At 42.9% G+C, this 18,784-nt stretch overlaps 1 long non-coding RNA gene across 1 annotated transcript in view; it reads right to left on the minus strand.

Annotated features, from left to right (window-relative positions):
* LOC126235933 (uncharacterized) overlaps positions 1–18,784 on the minus strand; it is a 574,660-nt gene that overhangs the window by 156,730 nt on the left and 399,146 nt on the right. Inside the window, exon 2 of the long non-coding RNA XR_007544844.1 lies at positions 198–277. This is a non-coding gene — a long non-coding RNA (uncharacterized LOC126235933). The remainder of the gene's footprint in view (positions 1–197; positions 278–18,784) is intronic.

The raw sequence follows: 18,784 nt of genomic DNA on the forward strand, positions 1-18,784 counted from the left end.
CAGTAGCTATGAACGACTGCATCAAATCAAGGGTTCATACTGGCATAAACATTTTTATATGAGAAACTCTATCCCAGCGTGCTTCTCACTTTTAAAGAAACGACGTTCACCAAAAGAATAAATCATTACACACAAAAGTTGTATATTCTCTCTTCGTTTCGGACAAATGAGAAAAAAGAATCGGCAAAGTTTCTTACCTGCCAGAACAATGTAATCCTTCGATGCTGGAAATATTATCTTGGCTTCTCCCCGCGACGATGTCAAAACGTCCAGCCACCTGCAAACAAAATTAGAAAAAAATGTAGTTGTGAATGGAGTAAGTATAAAAAGAAGAGATTATAAAATGTCATAAAATCTTCTGAATGTTACTCATAAAGTAGGAGAAATATCAAAACGGATACAATAAGCCAAAAATGTTATAAGAATGAAATTACAATTTTTGTGGTGGATTAGTGGTTTACATTTTACTATATTTAGCATTGTCGTGGTAGCAGGTGTGCTAAACAATAGAGGTATATAGTTTGAAGAAAAACAGTGTGATAAGTCGGAGCATGGCAGGGGATTTGGACCAAAATTTTCCAAACTACCATCTCTTGAAAATGCACTGCTGTGGAGCTAGGGTCTTAAATTGATAGCCAATAAGCGAAGAGCGTGCAGAAGTTTATCCGGTTACCAATCTGCCTAGTAATGCGGTTTTATCAAACTAAACTGTAGCTGCGTTACGTTGTGGTCGTTATCCTCAACTGCACTTCTTGCGCAGTTGATTTAATAGCCTAGCTTTAGCCAGTAAACATTACTGAAAATTCACCTGCCCGCATCTCGTGTTCGCGTTCTCGCTTCCCACGCCCGGGTTCCCGGGTTCGATTCCCGGCGGGGTCAGGGATTTTCTCTGCCTCGTGATGGCTGGGTGTTGTGTGATGTCCTTAGGTTAGTTAGGTTTAAGTAGTTCTAAGTTCTAGGGGACTAATGACCATAGATGTTAAGTCCCATAGTGCTCAGAGCCATTTGAACCAACCAAAATTCACCTCTGACGTTACCCGTCATGGATAAAATTTATTTTGCCTGGCTCTGACTAGTTGAAACTAACGTTCTCGGCACTGCCACTATGTCGTATTATCGCCGTAGCTGCAAAAGGGTGCGTTTCTGACCCATGTTTTCTTTTTTTTTTTTTTAATTTTATCAATGCGAAATCCATTACTCTTCTCTGTCCTTATCATAAAGTCGTTTTCTCAGCACTGTATATGAGCTCTCACAGATGCCTATGTTAGTTTTGCACTGGGTGTGTATACAAGCTTTATTTATTTATTGTCTCTGGATATTATCCATTTAGCCAGCATCTAGAACGCAACGATCGTAATCGATGAACTTTAGAAACTACATTATACAATAAGTACCACTTCTACGCAGACTTGCAACCACACATTACCATACAGATCATGTTCTTAAAAATACTTACATTCAGTGTGCAAGAATTTCAACATTATACCATCAAGTGTCCAGCTGTTACAATGTTGAAAATGTGTGGTCAGAAGGGCAACTCAACTGAGGTGACATTTCCGTAATCATTTGTTAAAGTCAAATCCCTTAGATACCTCGCGTGGTGAGGTCCTTATCTCTTCCCATCTCGTGCTAATCTTTCAATTTCTGCATATTAATTACACATAACATTTTTTGTAATGTACTCTACATATTGTAATATTTGCCCGACCCTACAATTTTCCTGCCTACTTTTCATTCCAGCATCAGGTTACCTATACCTGTATGTCTTAAATGGTGCCCCATGAACCTGTTCCTTCATTTGATAGTGGTTCGAACGACGTATTGCCTCTTTAACTGTTGTAGAAAATCCTTATTTTTTATGATTTTTCCTGTTTTTGGAAGTAACAGTCATGTAGACACATGTAAATGACTACACTTGTGTCATTCGGCTGTTCTTTCATTTCTTTTAGGACAGCTCTTTGGACAGTGATTTGGATAATAACGAATCACTAAAAAAGAATGGCTATAGAGCGAGAATTTCAACAGTGTTCACAAGGAAATAAAACAACATTCGAATGACAATAAGTGCTCATTTAGACAATTTATTTTGTACGTTATCGATCCATTTATTTTCCACTGTTTCATATCGCAACATTTAAATACGTCCTGCCTATGGGACTTAACATCTGAGGTCATCATTCCCCTAGAACTTAGAGCTACTTAAAACTAACTAACCTACGGACATCACAAACATCCATGCCTGATTCACACCTGCGACCGTAGTAGTCGCACGGTTCCGAACTGAAGCGCCTAGAACCGCTCGGCCACCGCGGCCGGCCTGTAGCAGCAGCTGCAGTAGTACAGATATTGTCAGATTTAACTTCATTAGTTCATAGTATTATTCACTCACAGTGCCACTTCAGACATTCAGATCATTTTAATGCTATTTGTCATATAAAAGCCGTTATTTCTTAGGAATCTATGATGTAAAAAAGGGGAAAATAGGCTGAAGGTGTGAGCTGAAGTTTGTGTTAGGGAGGCCATTGGACTAGGGTAGTCCGCGAAGCTGTGTTACCTATACTGCTACGATGGTGTAATGACTAATACATCTGCTTAGTAAACAGGAGACCCGGGGTCAAGCCGTCGCACAAATTTTGATTCATTTCTTCGCTTCTATCATTATCGTAAAAAAGGTACTCTATGTGTAAAACCCTGGTCCGATGTAAGAGAGGCCCTGCTGTCCCTAATCAGATCAGACCAAATAAATAAGTACATAAAAAATTGATAGACACGAAAAATAAATTAAAGTCTCTAAGCAGATATTGCTCTCCCGGTCGTTACGATGGTTTTCTTTGACAGGAGCCGCTACTATTCTGTCGAGTAGCTCCTCAGTTGGCATCATGAGGCTGGGTGCACCCCGAAAAAAGGTAACAGCACATAGCGGCCCGGATGGTCACCCATCCAAGTGCCGGCCACGCCCGACAGCGCTTAATTTCGGTGATCTGATGGTAACCGGTGTATCCACTGCAGCAAGGCCGTTGACACTTTTCAGTAAGCGCTCGTAAAACTGCACCACTACACATCGTATCTAACATTGTCAGAAAAATATCACAGATTGGACATGGAAAGAGAAATTTCCCACTTGCTCAGTACCTGAGTGGAATACAACAGGAAATCGCTAAGAAGTTCAAATGGTTCAAATGGCTCTGAGCACTATGGGACTCAACATCTTAGGTCATAAGTCCCCTAGAACTTAGAACTACTTAAACCTAACTAACCTAAGGACATCACACACACCCATGCCCGAGGCATGATTCGAACCTGCGACCGTAGCAGTCCCGCGGTTCCGGACTGCAGCGCCAGAACCGCTAGACCACCGCGGCCTGCTCGCTAAGAAGACGTTGGTACGTTGTGCTCTGCCATGCACTATACAGGGTCTCCCAGGAGAAATAGTCAGTAATCAGGGACATGAGAGGTACGATCATTCGGAACAAAAAAGTCTAATGGACCTTAAGAGCTATGAGCATTTCTTCGTCTTCACATTGTGAAATAAGTTTCTTCTACTGGAAGATCTTTGCTTTCCATATTTTAAGAGGTGTTAGTATGGATCAAAACATGAAAAACTGTCCAATAGATATTGGCTCTAAATTGCGTACTTTAAGACCTATGAGCACTTGTTCCATCTTCGCGACTGTGCTACATACGTCTCCTGCTGAACAAGTGCTCAAAGTTTTTAAGGTATGCAGTTTAGAGTCCATGTTTACTAGACAATTTTGTCTTGCTTTGGTCCATACATCGCCGGTCGGTGTGGCCGAGCGGTTCTAGGCGCTACGGTCTGGAATCGCGCGGCCGCTACGGTCGCAGGTTCGAATCCTGCCTGGGGCATGGATGTGTGTGATGTCCTTAGGTTAGTTAGGTTTAAATAGTTCTAAGTTCTAGGGGACTGATGACCTCAGATGTTAAGCCCCAAAGTGGTCAGTTCCATTTGTCCATACTACATTCTCGCAAAATATGGAAAGGAAAGAGGCTGCAGTAAAAAAGATTTGTTTCACAGTAACGAAGGTAATGAATTGCTCAAAGGTCTTAAGTTATGCATTTTAGAGCCCATATTTACTAGGCTTGTTTGCTTCGAATGATGCTTCCTGTCATATCTCTGAATATTGACCATTCCTCCTCGGAGACCCGGTTTGAGAAATATATCTGTAGACGTAGCTGCAATAACTCGTATTATAGGACCGTACGAACCCAGCGGTGTTGCCTAATAGAACGTAAGCCTCTCCGGCATCACCCCGTTTGTTTACAGCTAGAGATCTACGTGCTGATAGCACAATACCAGAACAATACGCACTGTGCCACTTCAGCTATCTTTGTCTCAGGTCACTCAATGACAATGCTTAGCCAAGAGAAGATACCTCGTCACCTGATCTACTTGCAAGTCTGCGTCTACTTCCCGCCATCACGTGGTGGCACACTTAATACCACTTCCTTAGACAAAACAAATTTCATGAAAAATTTTGCGTCTCTCTTCAAGAGCCTACTTGTGACGAAGGAAGCCGCTAAGACCATAACGATTATGTTTGTTTCACTATAATAGTGGTTTGTTATTTCAGTTATGATAAAGAATGATAAACTGGCAATGCAGATTGGGGATAGCAAGAAAAACATTTCTAAAAAAGACTAATTTGTTAACATCTATTATATATTTAAGTATTAGGAAGTTACGTCAGAAGTGAAGAAATAAAAACTTTATGTTTGTCGATGGCATTGTAATTCTATCAGAGATGGCTGAGTATTGGCAAGAATGGACAGTGTCCTGGAGGTTTATAAGATGAATGACCCAAAGGTAAAACAACGGTAATAAAATGTAGAAATAATTAAATCTGATGATTGTGATAAAATTAGATTAGAAAATGAGGCACTAACGGTAGCCGCTGAGTTTTGCTATTTCCACAGCTAAATAACATGACCGAATTAGAGAGGATTGGCAATAGCAAAGAAAAGGATCTCTGAAAGAAGGATATTTATTAATATCGAATATAACTTTAAGTGGTAAGAAGTATATTCTGAACGTATTTGTCAGTAGTGTAGGCTTGTACGATAGTGATCATGGACGATAAACAGTTCAGATGTCCGCCCCGATATCTGTGTGATGCCGGCACGGTAGCTCAGCGTGTTCAGTCAGAGGGATGCGTGCTCTCTGTAATAAAAAAAAAAAACTGAGTCAAGGAATCAACGCTCAACTTGAAGGGATGTCTTGTGACGTCCGTCCGGACAAAACGTAACGCTCAATATCGACACCAAAAAAAAAGTTGTCAGCGTGACAGACTGTCAATCCTAAGGGCCCAGGTTCGATTCCCGGCTGGGTCGGAGATTTTCTGCGCTCAGGGACTGGGGGTTGTGTTGTCCTAATCATCATCATTTCATCCCTATCGGCGCGCAAGTCGCCGCAGTGACGTCAAATCGAAAGACTTGTACGCAGCGAACGGTCTACCCGGCGGGAGGCCCTAGTCACACGACATTTATTTAACAGTTCAGACAAGAAGAGAATAGAAGCTTTTGAAATGTGAAGCTGCAGAAAAGAACTGGAAATTAGATCTGTGGATTGAGTAACTAATGAGAAGGTGCTGGATCGAACTGAAGAAAGAAGAAATTTATAGCTTATTAACAGAAAGGTTTCTGAGGCTTCAAATAATTGTTAGTTTCATAACTAGGGAAGCGTGAGGGTTAAATCCGTGAAGGGAGAGAAAGGCTTGAAGACAGTAAGTGGGTTGTAGTAGTTATTCAAGAGATGTAGAGAGACTTGCATAGAATGGAATGAACAGCTGCTTAGGACTGAAGACCTTTGCAACACAAGTAGGACTGCACATATTGTCAATGCAACAGGGTGCAGCCAACGAATGAACTGAATTTCACGTAGTCACATTTTAAGCTTGCAGTAGACTGGAAAGTCATTCAGAAGAATTGCCTAGTGCGTTGGTTGCAATGTGGCAGTGTTAGTGCCGATGGGCCAAGGAAGATGGTACGCCCCTCATTCTGGTTCCAGACGGCAGCAGCACGTTAACGTACTCTTCGGCCGAATCAGACAGGCAGAAATTGGCGATCTTAGCACAACTTGAGACCACTGAAGCACCCTGAGTGTTACCTAGGGTCACAATGTATCGTAAGTTGGAAGTATTCTCACACATTTGCCATGGTTCAGCATCCTCAAATGTTTTATCGAAAGAGCGTAACAGAGGTGCTGACTTGACGTTCAATGATACCCAGCCCAGTATCCGATGTTGCTAATGCACGCCTGTGCGCTGGCGTTCCACTCGACGATAGACGACCCGAGTTTTGATGATGGAAGAAATTTTTACCACCAGTATTTTGCCGACTTGTGGAGGAGGTGTGGAGGAATAAGGTGCTTGATCAAAACACTTTGAGTCAGTGACCTATGTTCGGTTCCAGACCTCTCCACAGTGCCTTATTGAGTGAGAGCGTGTGACGATGGTAATTCGACCCCCCCCCTCCCCCGCTCGTGCCCTGTAGGCACTCGACAGGTAAAGGCTATTCGCCAGCATCGGGTTTCGCCCCCTCCCTCCCATCATCAGCATACAACACAGAATGTCACCCATTACAGTCACCTACGCTCAAAAGCCACTCTTGAGTACCAGGTGTCACCCACCGACAGGAGTATAGAACGGGGATTAATGACTCGTGTAAACGCCTCCGTGAATGCCGTAATTGCTCTAATTTTTCTGTTACATAGGGCCAGCAGCGTAGTACAAGCCAGCAAGCGACGTACTTATAAGCAATGTCCAGTCTCACAGCCAGGTGACGTTAATTTTTATTCCTTTCCCATTCAAAATATTGATAACAACCAATCGTAATTTTTTCTCCACCTAAAAGACTATGAACACTCGATAAAAACAAATGATGAAGCACTGCAGGTACTACATAAAATTCGGAGGGGTCCTAACATGAACATTCTTGAGCAACTTGAAATTTATATACACATAAGAAATCATCCACAATATATATTAAACGAACAGGCGCATCTCAAAGAGCAACACTATTTATAAAAAAATTATTGAAATACTCGAAAAAGAAAACGGATAAATGCAAACATCGTTGCCCAAATACATTCTCTGGAAACATGTCAGAGTCAATACAATACACACGTGAATGTCACAATATACGTTAAATTAGCGAAAACAGAAGCTAATAAAGCATACACGTTAAATAAAAAACGCCTACTCAGTAAACACCTATAAATTATTAGCGCCTACGATCACTGCAGACATAGACCGCTACCAACATACAGCAGCCATAGATACACGAACAACCAAATAAGGTATATATTATCGGTATAACAGTGCTTATACTTTATAAACATATTACATCGTGGCTGCAAAACTTTGAAATTACAGTCATAACAAATTAATTACTACCTTAATTCAGCAAATATAAAACGACACTCAAAATACAGTTGGCAACGATGTTATATGTATGTCAATCCATCTAGACCAGGGGTTCCCAACAAAATTTTCTCGAGGACCCCCTCAACGAGCATGATTGGTACCTTGTCATATCACAGTGTCAAGTACCTAAAAAAGGCAAATAAGAGTCTTTTTATACGTTTTCTATTTTTGGTACTTAGAAAAAACACTGACATATTCATTATTGAAAAAATATTGAGGTTAAAACTGCTCATGCAGGAAGCGGCCCAAACAAAAAATCTGTTATCATACGAAATATATTTAATATATTTTTTATTCTAATAGCGTTGTGGGTAAAATCTTCTCAGGTATTGTTGAAAGGAAAGTGTGAGTATTAGTTGAGGACCAATTGGATGAAAATCAGTGTGGGTTTAGGCCTCTTAGAAGTTGTCAGGACCAGATCTTTAGCTTACCGCAAACAATGGAGAAGTGTTATGAGTGGAACAGTGAATTGTATCTATGCTTTATAGATCTAGAAAAGGCATATGACCGGTTTCCTAGGAGGAAGTTATTGTCTGTTCTACGAGATTATCGAATAGGAGCCAAACTTTTGCAAGCAATTAAAGGTCTTTACATGGATAGTTAGGCAGCAGTTAGAGTTGACGGTAAATTGAGTTCATGGTTCAGAGTAGTTTCAGGGGTAAGACAAGGCTGCAACCTGTCTCCACTGTTGTTCATATTATTTATGGATCATATGTTGAAAACAAGAGACTGGCTGGGTGAGATTAAGATATGTGAGCACAAAATAAGCAGTCTCGCATATCCGGATGACTTAGTTGTGATGGCAGATTCGATTGAAAGTTTGCAAAGTAATATTTCAGAGCTAGATCAGAAATGTAAAGACTATGGTATGAAGATTAGCATCTCCAAAACGAAAGTAATGTCAGTGGGAAAGAAATATAAACTGGTTGAGTGCCAAATAGGAGGAACAAAGTTAGAACAGGTGGACGGTTTCAAGTACTTAGGATGCATATTCTCACAGGATGGCAACATAGTGAAAGAACTGGAAGCGAGGTGTAGCAAAGCTAATGCAGTGAGCGCTCAGCTACGATCTACTCTCTTCTGCAAGAAGGAAGTCAGTACCAAGACTAAGTTATATGTGCACCGTTCAATCTTTCGACCAACTTTGTTGTATGGGAGCGAAAGCTGGGTGGATTCAGGTTACCTTATCAACAATGTTGAGGTTACGGATATGAAAATAGCTAGGATGATTGCAGGTACTAGTAGATGGGAACAATGGCAGGAGGGTGTCCACAATGAGGAAATCAACGAAAAACTGGGAATGAACTCTATAGATGTAGCAGTCAGGGCGAACAGGCTTAGATGGTGGGGTCATGTTACACGCATGGGAGAAGCAAGGTTACCCAAGAGACTCATGCGTTTAGCAGTAGAGGGTAGGAGGAGTAGGGGCAGACCAAGGAGAAGGTACCTGGATTCGGTTAAGAATGATTTTGAAGTAATAGGTTTAACATCAGAAGAGGCACCAATGTTAGCACTGAATAGGGGATCATGGAGGAATTTTATAAGGGGAGCTATGCTCCAGACTTGAACGCTGAAAGGCATAATCAGTCTTAAATGATGATGATGATGATTTATTCTAATAGCATCTTGCGGACCCCTCTGGCATTGCTCACGTACCCCTGGGGGTCCGCGGACCACCTGTTGGGAACCACTGATCTAGACAAGATATACGAACGTATCAATCCGTGCTCAATGTTCTACTATAACACAAAATGTATAATGAAAATAATATCACCCACATGGTAGCACAGGTGACTCGATAAATGCAATTTAGCCGAAACAGATCTGTAGTGAAACGGAAGGGAATTAAAATTAACATAATACAGCAGCGAGTCTGGGCACCCCTTGTAAATACTCTAACGTCTGTCTTACGCTTCTGAAGAATATCTGTAGATTCTTCATTTAATACTGGTTATTGAAATTTAGGCAGGTTGGCTTTCGCGAAAATTTTGCGTAATTCTGCAAGAGGCTGACAGTTTACGGATTTTTATCATTTCCCTGATGCTCTCCCGTGAGTCAAACATTTGACCATATGTCCGTCCTTCTTTCTGTACCGTCAATGTCGCTTTAGTCCTGTCTGGTATGGATTCCACACATTTGAGTAATATTGTAAGTGGATATTCACTACTGATTTAAAAGCAATGTCCTTGTAGAATGACAGCATTTTCCCATTGTATTTCCAACGACCGAAAATCTGCCTGTCTTCCTGCCTTACCTGTGACTAAGCCTATGTGATCATTACCTTACATGTCGCTACAGGCTGATTGTAAATGGTGAATTTTTCTATCATAGTCGCAGGATACTATGGTATTTTATTTACATTTAAAACGAGTTGCCAGTGTTTGCATAAACTGGAAATCTTATAAAGACCTTACTGAATATCTTTGTTGAAGCGTAACGCGTTTCATCGCGCCTATGTCAATAATAGACGGTAGCAGGCAGACAGCTTCATACATGGGCCATGTCTCGCATGACAGATGCTCTCGGAGCCAGTAGTTAGTTGCAAGTAGTTTCGGCTATGGCCGAAAGGTGTCAATATCTTACGAACTATGAAATTATCAAGTAGTTAAAACAGTATAACTTGGAACTTCTAACTTAGCAGTATTATGACTTTTATTAATTATTACTTATATGTTTAATTATTAGTGTGAATGATGGTGGAAATGTGAAATATTAAGTAAATGATCGCTGTTATGTCTATTAGCTGAGTATACGTTAGCGTGAGAATTGTGTATTGAGAGAGTGAATCATACTCATGGGAAATTGTAGAGTGCAACTTGCCATTTTATGGGACTGAGAAAACAAGTTATATTTTACAATAATTTTGCTATTTATAGAGCGCATTATTTTCATACTTGTGGATTTTACAAATGTATTCTTTTGATAAATTATTCATTGGTTAAAAGGGAAAGACGGGGGACTGCGCCGTTTAATACCAATATTGGATTGACTATGACGTGTATAAGCTAATCAGGGGACAGTACGTTCGCGCATGTTTTGTGGGCTAAGAGAATTACTTTGTGAAGTCGATAAGTTCAGTTCTGAGGTCAGCCGCGATCATGTTCGTACATGGATATAGGGAACACTGAATAGATGCAAAAGTTTTGCGGAATAATGATTAAAACGTGATCGAGGAGTGCCGCAAAGTGGACGCGGACGAGTGAAAAAAGACAAACACCTGAAATTCCGATTTAATATGTAAACTGTGACTTTTGAATAACCAAAATCCGCGTTGCGTATTATACGAGACGTGACCGCAAACTGAATATTGGTAGTGGTAAAATTGTGTAATATTTGACGAGCATTCTGTCACAGGTAATCCGTTTGGTAATCCTTTTGATAACGGGTTTGGTTAATTACCATAAGCTGGCTACGCGAGTGAGTGTGATGCGTGTGAATGACAAAACTGTGACTCATGATTAATACGGGCTTGGCAGTGTTTTTGTATCAAACAAGACACAATACATTGAAGTTTTCATTCACAAACTATCTTTCAATTAATTGCTCTGTTAATCTGATACTCAAACACGTTCGTCGCATCGTTGGATTCGTATAATGCTACTTCCAGTGGAAGAATATCATTCGTTTGTAACAGGAAACCAGGGTGCACCGGACCGCAGAAAAAGAAATTCCCACAAGGTGAGTGGGCACTTTCTGTAGGACGAGCACAAATAATCGCGCAGATGCACTGTGGCACCTTTCAGATATTACTTCGTTATACATTCCTGGAAATTGAAATAAGAACACCGTGAATTCATTGTCCCAGGAAGGGGAAACTTTATTGACACATTCCTGGGGTCAGATACATCACATGATCACACTGACAGAACCACACGCACATAGACACAGGCAACAGAGCATGCACAATGTCGGCACCAGTACGGGGTATATCCACCTTTCGCAGCAATGCAGGCTGCTATTCTCCCATGGAGACGATCGTAGAGATGCTGGATGTAGTCCTGTGGAACGGCTTGCCATGCCATTTCCACCTGGCGCCTCAGTTGGACCAGCGTTCGTGCTGGACGTGCAGACCGCGTGAGACGACGCTTCATCCAGTCCCAAACATGCTCAATGGGGGACACATCTGGAGATCTTGCTGGCCAGGGTAGTTGACTTACACCTTCTAGAGCACGTTGGGTGGCACGGGATACATGCGGACGTGCATTGTCCTGTTGGAACAGCAAGTTCCCTTGCCGGTCTAGGAATGGTACAACGATGGGTTCGATGACGGTTTGGATGTACCGTGCACTATTCAGTGTCCCCTCGACGATCACCAGTGGTGTACGGCCAGTGTAGGAGATCGCTCCCCACACCATGATGCCGGGTGTTGGCCCTGTGTGCCTCGGTCGTATGCAGTCCTGATTGTGGCGCTCACCTGCACGGCGCCAAACACGCATACGACCATCATTGGCACCAAGGCAGAAGCGACTCTCATCGCTGAAGACGACACGTCTCCATTCGTCCCTCCATTCACACCTGTCGCGACACCACTGGAGGCGGGCTGCACGATGTTGGGGCGTGAGCGGAAGACGGCCTAACGGTGTGCGGGACCGTAGCCCAGCTTCATGGAGACGGTTGCGAATGGTCCTCGCCGATACCCCAGGAGCAACAGTGTCCCTAATTTGCTGGGAAGTGGCGGTGCGGTCCCCTACGGCACTGCGTAGGATCCTACGGTCTTGGCGTGCATCCGTGCGTCGCTGCGGTCCGGTCCCAGGTCGACGGGCACGTGCACCTTCCGCCGACCACTGGCGACAACATCGATGTACTGTGGAGACCTCACGGCCCACGTGTTGAGCAATTCGGCGGTACGTCCACCCGGCCTCCCGCATGCCCACTATACGCCCTCGCTCAAAGTCCGTCAACTGCACATACGGTTCACGTCCACGCTGTCGCGGCATGCTACCAGTGTTAAAGACTGCGATGGAGCTCCGTATGCCACGGCAAACTGGCTGACACCGACGGCGGCGGTGCACAAATGCTGCGCAGCTAGCGCCATTCGACGGCCAACACCGCGGTTCCTGGTGTGTCCGCTGTGCCGTGCGTGTGATCATTGCTTGTACAGCCCTCTCGCAGTGTCCGGAGCAAGTATGGTGGGTCTGACACACCGGTGTCAATGTGTTCTTTTTTCCATTTCCAGGAGTGTAGATAACAGCATGATCTGCGGAAAGTCTGGCGTTATTAATAAAACTGCCTAACAGTTCATTAATTTACAAGATAAACAAAATAGGTCCCTAAACACTTCCCGGCGGTACGCCTGGAGTTACTTCGACTGCCACTGTGCGCGGAGCAAGAAAACTTCCGATTAGATGGCTGGAGCGAACGGGACCCATTCCGGGCATCTTTAAGTTGGAAGCCTTCGCCTGCAATGGCTCTATATACTTCTGGTGTTTATTGAGGAAACACTGAATAGCGTACCAAGCGAGGTGGTACTTCGGTCGCATTTGGGAGTTGTCGTGCTCAGATCCCCATCCGTTTGCCGTTTCACAAAATCACTTACAGAAAATGGTGGAACGCTTCTTTTGAACAGGTCGCAGCCTAGCTTCTGCTCCTGAGCTACCTTTCTAACAACCTTGTAGTCGACGAAACCTTGTACCCTAATACTGTATTCATTGCTCGCACATTCATTAACAGCAGTAGCGTTGACTGTTGTGGAACAGTGCAGGGCAGACCAATAACTTCACCCAGCCGAGTCTTTTTCCGTTTGACGACGTCAGAGTTAACGGATCCTTCCGGTACAACCATGCCCACTGACACTTCTCCCATTACCCAATGCACTCTCCTAACGTATATGCATCTTCAGATAGGCTACGGAGCGCAAGGTGTTATGTTTTTTGGAACGTGAATGAATCTTTTAGCTGTATTTAAAGGTCTTTGTTTACAACAAATAATGCGATTTCGGCGCCATCTACACTCCCCTGAATGCAGTAAACACATTTTTTGACCTATCTGTACATAACGCAGTAAAATAAAGTAAATAACATTACACCTAAAACATCATATAAGAGGCATTGGTGAAAACCTAAAAGAGAAAACTATGGATTGTTTTCTATATCCCACTACAAACTATCGGCTTTACGAAGTAAACGTATTACTGCGCGAAAGCAACGAAAACTAGTGATAAAACACACTAAGCAATCAATAGATAAGTTGTAAAGTAATATTGGATAATAAGGTGTAAGCAAATGAAAACCGAACACCCGACACAACGCAACCATGGAATGGTTTCGTTCAAAAGTAATCACCACAGGCGTTAAGACATTTATCCCACTGTAAGAAGAAACGATGAACTCTGTTTCATGGAACGTGGCCGGATCCACAACAGCACCCACCCTCGCACTTCCTTGTCCGACTGAAACCAACGTCCTCGCATGTCTTTCTTCAGGTCGTCAAACATGTGATAATCACACAGTGAAAGATCCGGACTGTACAGAGGATGTTGCATCGTTTCCAGACCAAGTCACTGAAGCATAACCTTCGTCCGATTGGCAGTGTGTATGGGGGGGGGGGGGGCAATGTGTCTGTGTGTGACGGGGGGAGGAGGGGGGGCAGCGTTAGCGTACAAAAGATTGATTCAGTCCGGCAGCATTCCGGAGCGTTTTGACTCTATGGCGCCTCGCAGTTTCTGAAAAGTTTAGTTCCACACTCAAGGAAATCGACGAGTAGAGGGCCCCTGCACTCGAAGAACGTCCTCATGACCTTACCGGAACTGTAGTGAACAGCTCTGATTTTTCTTTGGTGTAGGAGATGTTTCCTCTGTGGCATTGCTGTTTTCCCTAGGCCTGTCAGAATGCTGCCGGAAGGAGTCATCTTGTTGCACGATAATGTCCGCCCCCACATCGCCAGTCGGATGAAGCTACGCTTCAGTGATTTGGTTTGGAAACACTGGAACATCCTCCGTATAGTCCGGATCTTTCACCGTGTGATTTTTCACATCTTTGGCGACCTGAAGAAAGAAATGCGTGGACGTCGGCTTCAGTCTGATAACGCAGTGCAAGGGTAGGTGCAGTTGTACGAAGGTTGACTGAAAAGTAAAGCCTCCACCTTCGTTAATTGGGTTTGGATGGGAAAATTTTAATAAATCAAACGCAGAAATAATCCTTAGAATGTGATCTTTTAATCACTTTTCCACATAATCACCATCCAACTGGATATATTTCTGCCAGCGATGAACACGTTTTCTGAAACCATCACAGAAGAAGTCGGCAATCTGTTTCCGCAACCACAGTCTCACAGTTCGCTCAGTGTCTTCATCAGAAGCATATGATGACCCCGCAGATCGTCTTTCATTACTGGGAACAGATGGAAGTCAGATGGTGCTGAATCTGCACTGTATGGAGGATGCCGTATGGTGGTGAGATGCAGACTGAAGTTCTGCTGAGGTGACACGTGAAGTGTGTGGTGTGGCATTGTCATGCTGCAGGAAAACATTTCCCTTTTCCTTTAGGACTCTTGTTAGCCATCGTTTCAGAGTTCGCAGCATTGTGATGTAACGCTCTGAATTGATTTTTGTTCCACGATCAAGGTAATCAACATGGGTAACACCATCTAAGTCCCAGAATACTGTGACCATGATTTTTCCAGCTGAGGGCTGCGTCTTGAATTTCTTTTTCTGGGGCGAGTCTTTGTGTCGAGATTCCATAGACCGACATTTCGTCTCCGGGTCGTAATGGTGTACCCACGTTTCGTCTCCTGTCACAACTGAGTGGAGGAAGGCGTAACCTTCATTCTCGTAATGCGAGAGGAGTTGCTGGCAAATTTCAAGCCTGTGCACTTTCATTTCAGGAGTCAACATCAGGGGTACCCATCGTGCACAGATCTTCCGATAGCCAAGCAAAGCAATAATGTGACACACACGTTCTTCTGGAATGCCGATTGTGCTTGCAGTTTCACTCTAAGTGATACGACGATAGTCTTGAATCAATATGTCAACATTTTTCTTGTGAAACTTGGTGGTTGCTGTCACAGAACGTCCAAATCTTTGTTTGTCACGCAGACCAGATGTTCCCGCCTCTATATCTTCAAACTTACTAGCCCAACGACGCACAGTACTCAGATCAACACAATCACCATAAACTGCATTCTTTCTCTGAAGAATCTCCTTCGGTGTAACACCTTCTGCTGTCAAGAATTCAATGACTGCACGTTGCTTAAATCGCACTGATCAACCGTCTGCGCAGGGTTCCATACTTTACATTGTAACAACACAACCGTTCAATGCTAAGGCTTCCCGCCAACTGGAGTTGTAGAGAAGATGCTACGGAACAAGCCAGTACCTGCCGCATACCAATGCTGCCAACTGTTGAAGCGTTACGAAGGTGGAGACATTACTTTTCAGTCAACCCTCGCATATCCGTTAGCGGCCGACCGCGTTCTACCAGACATGAATTCATCGTCTCTTCTCTCAGTGGGAGGAATGTCTTAACGTGTGGGGTGATTATCTTTGAATGGAACCATTCCGTGGTCCGGTTGTGGCGGGTGTTCGGTTTTCATTTGACTGTAGCTCATATATCAGAAAGTAGGAGGGAAGGCTAGAGTCCCCCTCTGTTCTATGATGTGCCTACATCTGGTAAGACATAAAGTCTTCTTATTTGTATTCCTTGCCCTATCGTCTGTCTTCACGGGGCTAACATGTTGTTCTGGATTTTACAGTGTTAGTGGTAGAGGAGGTACCAAAATGTAAGAATATATACGGATGCAGTGGAACCAGTCACAGATAGGATTGATGCTCGAGCACTGAGATGGCGCGGACAGGTCGGCCAGGGAAAAGGAGCCGAGGAAGGCTGAGGGCAACGTGGATGGGAGCCATAGCAAAGGCATAAAGAAATGGAAGTTCTATGGAACGAAGATTCGCAGCACAGAAGTTTTCGGCATCTGAGAATAGGCAACCGCTGATAAGTGGAAACGTTTGCTAAGGTAAAAAAAAAAAAAAAGTAAGTGGTCGTAGTAGGTGGCTGGGTGCTCGTCCTGTCGTCACACCTTCGGACCATCCCCCACCACGGAATTTGTGTACCCCATCTGTCTGCGGCTAGTGTCATTCCAGGTGAAAATGCGAGAACATAGTGAAATGTTTGCGGATCTTGTAAGTGAGGCGGAACGTGGATACTGGCCCAGTATTCACCTACTGAGATGTAGAACACCGCCTAAAAACATCCAGGCTGGCCGACACACCGACCCTCGTTGTAAATTCGCAAGTGGCATTCTATCTGGGGCCAGAAGTGGCGTCCTAATGCGCTCGGGTATCCAGACGAGTTGATGAGATGTCAAGTGAAAGAGTAATGTACGTTTACATTTGTTCTCGTGAACGGCGTTCCATCTTGTTTTGGCCCTTATTCATTTACAAGAAGAGGAAACTGTTGAAGTATAAACAGCAAGCATATCCTAAACAAACCACTATGAGACAGAAGCACTTCATAAAATTCTTCAGTTGCAATCTCAGACATGAGCTTTACATGTAATGTTTTTGTTTACAGTGCGGACTCTATCCTCCAAGTAAAGATGTCACCTACTCCCCAACAAGATATTTCAAATAACTTACGTTAAACAAAGAATGTGTGTCGGAGGTAAAATACGTTAATAACAATAAAAATGCTCTCTTTAAAAGAGCGAACATATTATTTAAGACAAGTTGGTTTAAGGAGACCTTTTTTTCATTAACTGACAGTGGATTTTCGACAACATGTGATGTACCTATCACATTGCATTCTACGCAGGGTGTCAGAGGGAGAATGGTCAATATTCAGGGATATCACAGGAACTACCATTAGAAGCAAGAAAGTACAGTAAATACGGGCTCTAAAATGAGTACCTCAAGAGGTATGAGTACTTGTTCAGTAAAGGAGATGCATTAGCGAACCCCGCATACATACACACACACACACACACACACACACACACACACACACACACGTGCGGGCGTGCGCTCGCGCGTCTTTACAGTTCAGTAGTTAGTTGAAGAAATTACAGTATTGAAAAGCCGAGGACGGGCAACATTTTTTCCTCACTATGAGAATTTACATTCACGCGCTGTATACGCAGATAAGGAAAAAATTCCCGGATTTTTTCGGGATGAAAATATGCATTTTTCTGGGTGAAAATACACTTTGTCTTTGTTAAGTGACAGTATACTTTCCCTCGGAACCATAAAAACTATTTCTTTGAATGGAAGAGATTTTATACACCATTTCCCGGCACTTAAGGAAACGAAACCTACCAAAAAAGGACGCGTTTTGGGAAGGTTATTGATGCGCAGCAACATGTACGCTGCATATTTTCATATTATGGAAGTGAAAACCTGAATTACACCAAACATAGCACGTTAGTTTCCGGATCACTGAAATCCAGATTGCGATACGCTTTTGTCAGCCAATCATAGCTCACGTCACTTTATCTCGCCAGCAAATGAAAGCAGATATTCAGACCCTAGGACAATTGATGTAGTCAGCCTATAACAACATCACTGTTAAGTAGAGCAATACACAAATAGAAAAAGTTCATGGTTTAAATTAATATACATACAAGAAAAGCTAAGCTTTCATATATTATAATGGTCTTTTTAGTGTGTGTTGCCCTTTAAGGTATATCAAACACGAACGTGCCAGTAACATTTTAAATGATGACATAAATGTCTTGCCTTCCGGGCCAGAAATTTTTCTAAAAAGTTTTGAATGACGGTCAAACGTTCTGTGACTAAGAAATTCATCGCACATTCTCACACTAACGTAATTCATCTTTTGTAAAAGAAAAATTACTTTGCAAGTGGACGCTTCTCAAACCACCATTTGCAGTATTTTCCTGCGATCTGTTAGAAAAGGAGTTGTGACGCCACGATCATCGAAATCAGTTGTTATGAAGTATTGTATAGCCTTCTTGAAGCCTTTGGCACATTTCGCTTTCGGCGAACGCTTTGGTGCGCACTGTGTTTTGTTGTTGTAAGTGGCGCGTTTTCTTTGCAACTTAAGTTTTACATTGGTGTTTTTCTCTAGTTTATGTTTATTCTACAGTAGCGGGCTAAAGTAAAATTCTTTGTTAGAATATCAGTTCTTACCATTCAAAATTACAAAAATGGTATTCAAAACTAAGACAATGGATAATTTCTGGAATTCAAAAATTTTTCCGAGTTTTTCCCAGTTTTCTCCCGGATGGAAAAATTTCCGAGTTTTTCCCGCATTTCCCGGTTGTCCCGGGGCGTATACACCCTCATTTAAATAACTTACGACTCTACTTTCCTTTTTTCACATTACGGTAGTTTAAAAGTATTCCATCTATCTTTCTTTCCCTCATGTTCCAATCGTTGAAGCCAACTTAAC

The sequence above is a fragment of the Schistocerca nitens genome, chromosome 2 (genome assembly GCF_023898315.1).
Source record: "Schistocerca nitens isolate TAMUIC-IGC-003100 chromosome 2, iqSchNite1.1, whole genome shotgun sequence".
In the NCBI taxonomy this organism is placed as follows: Eukaryota; Metazoa; Arthropoda; class Insecta; order Orthoptera; family Acrididae; genus Schistocerca; species Schistocerca nitens.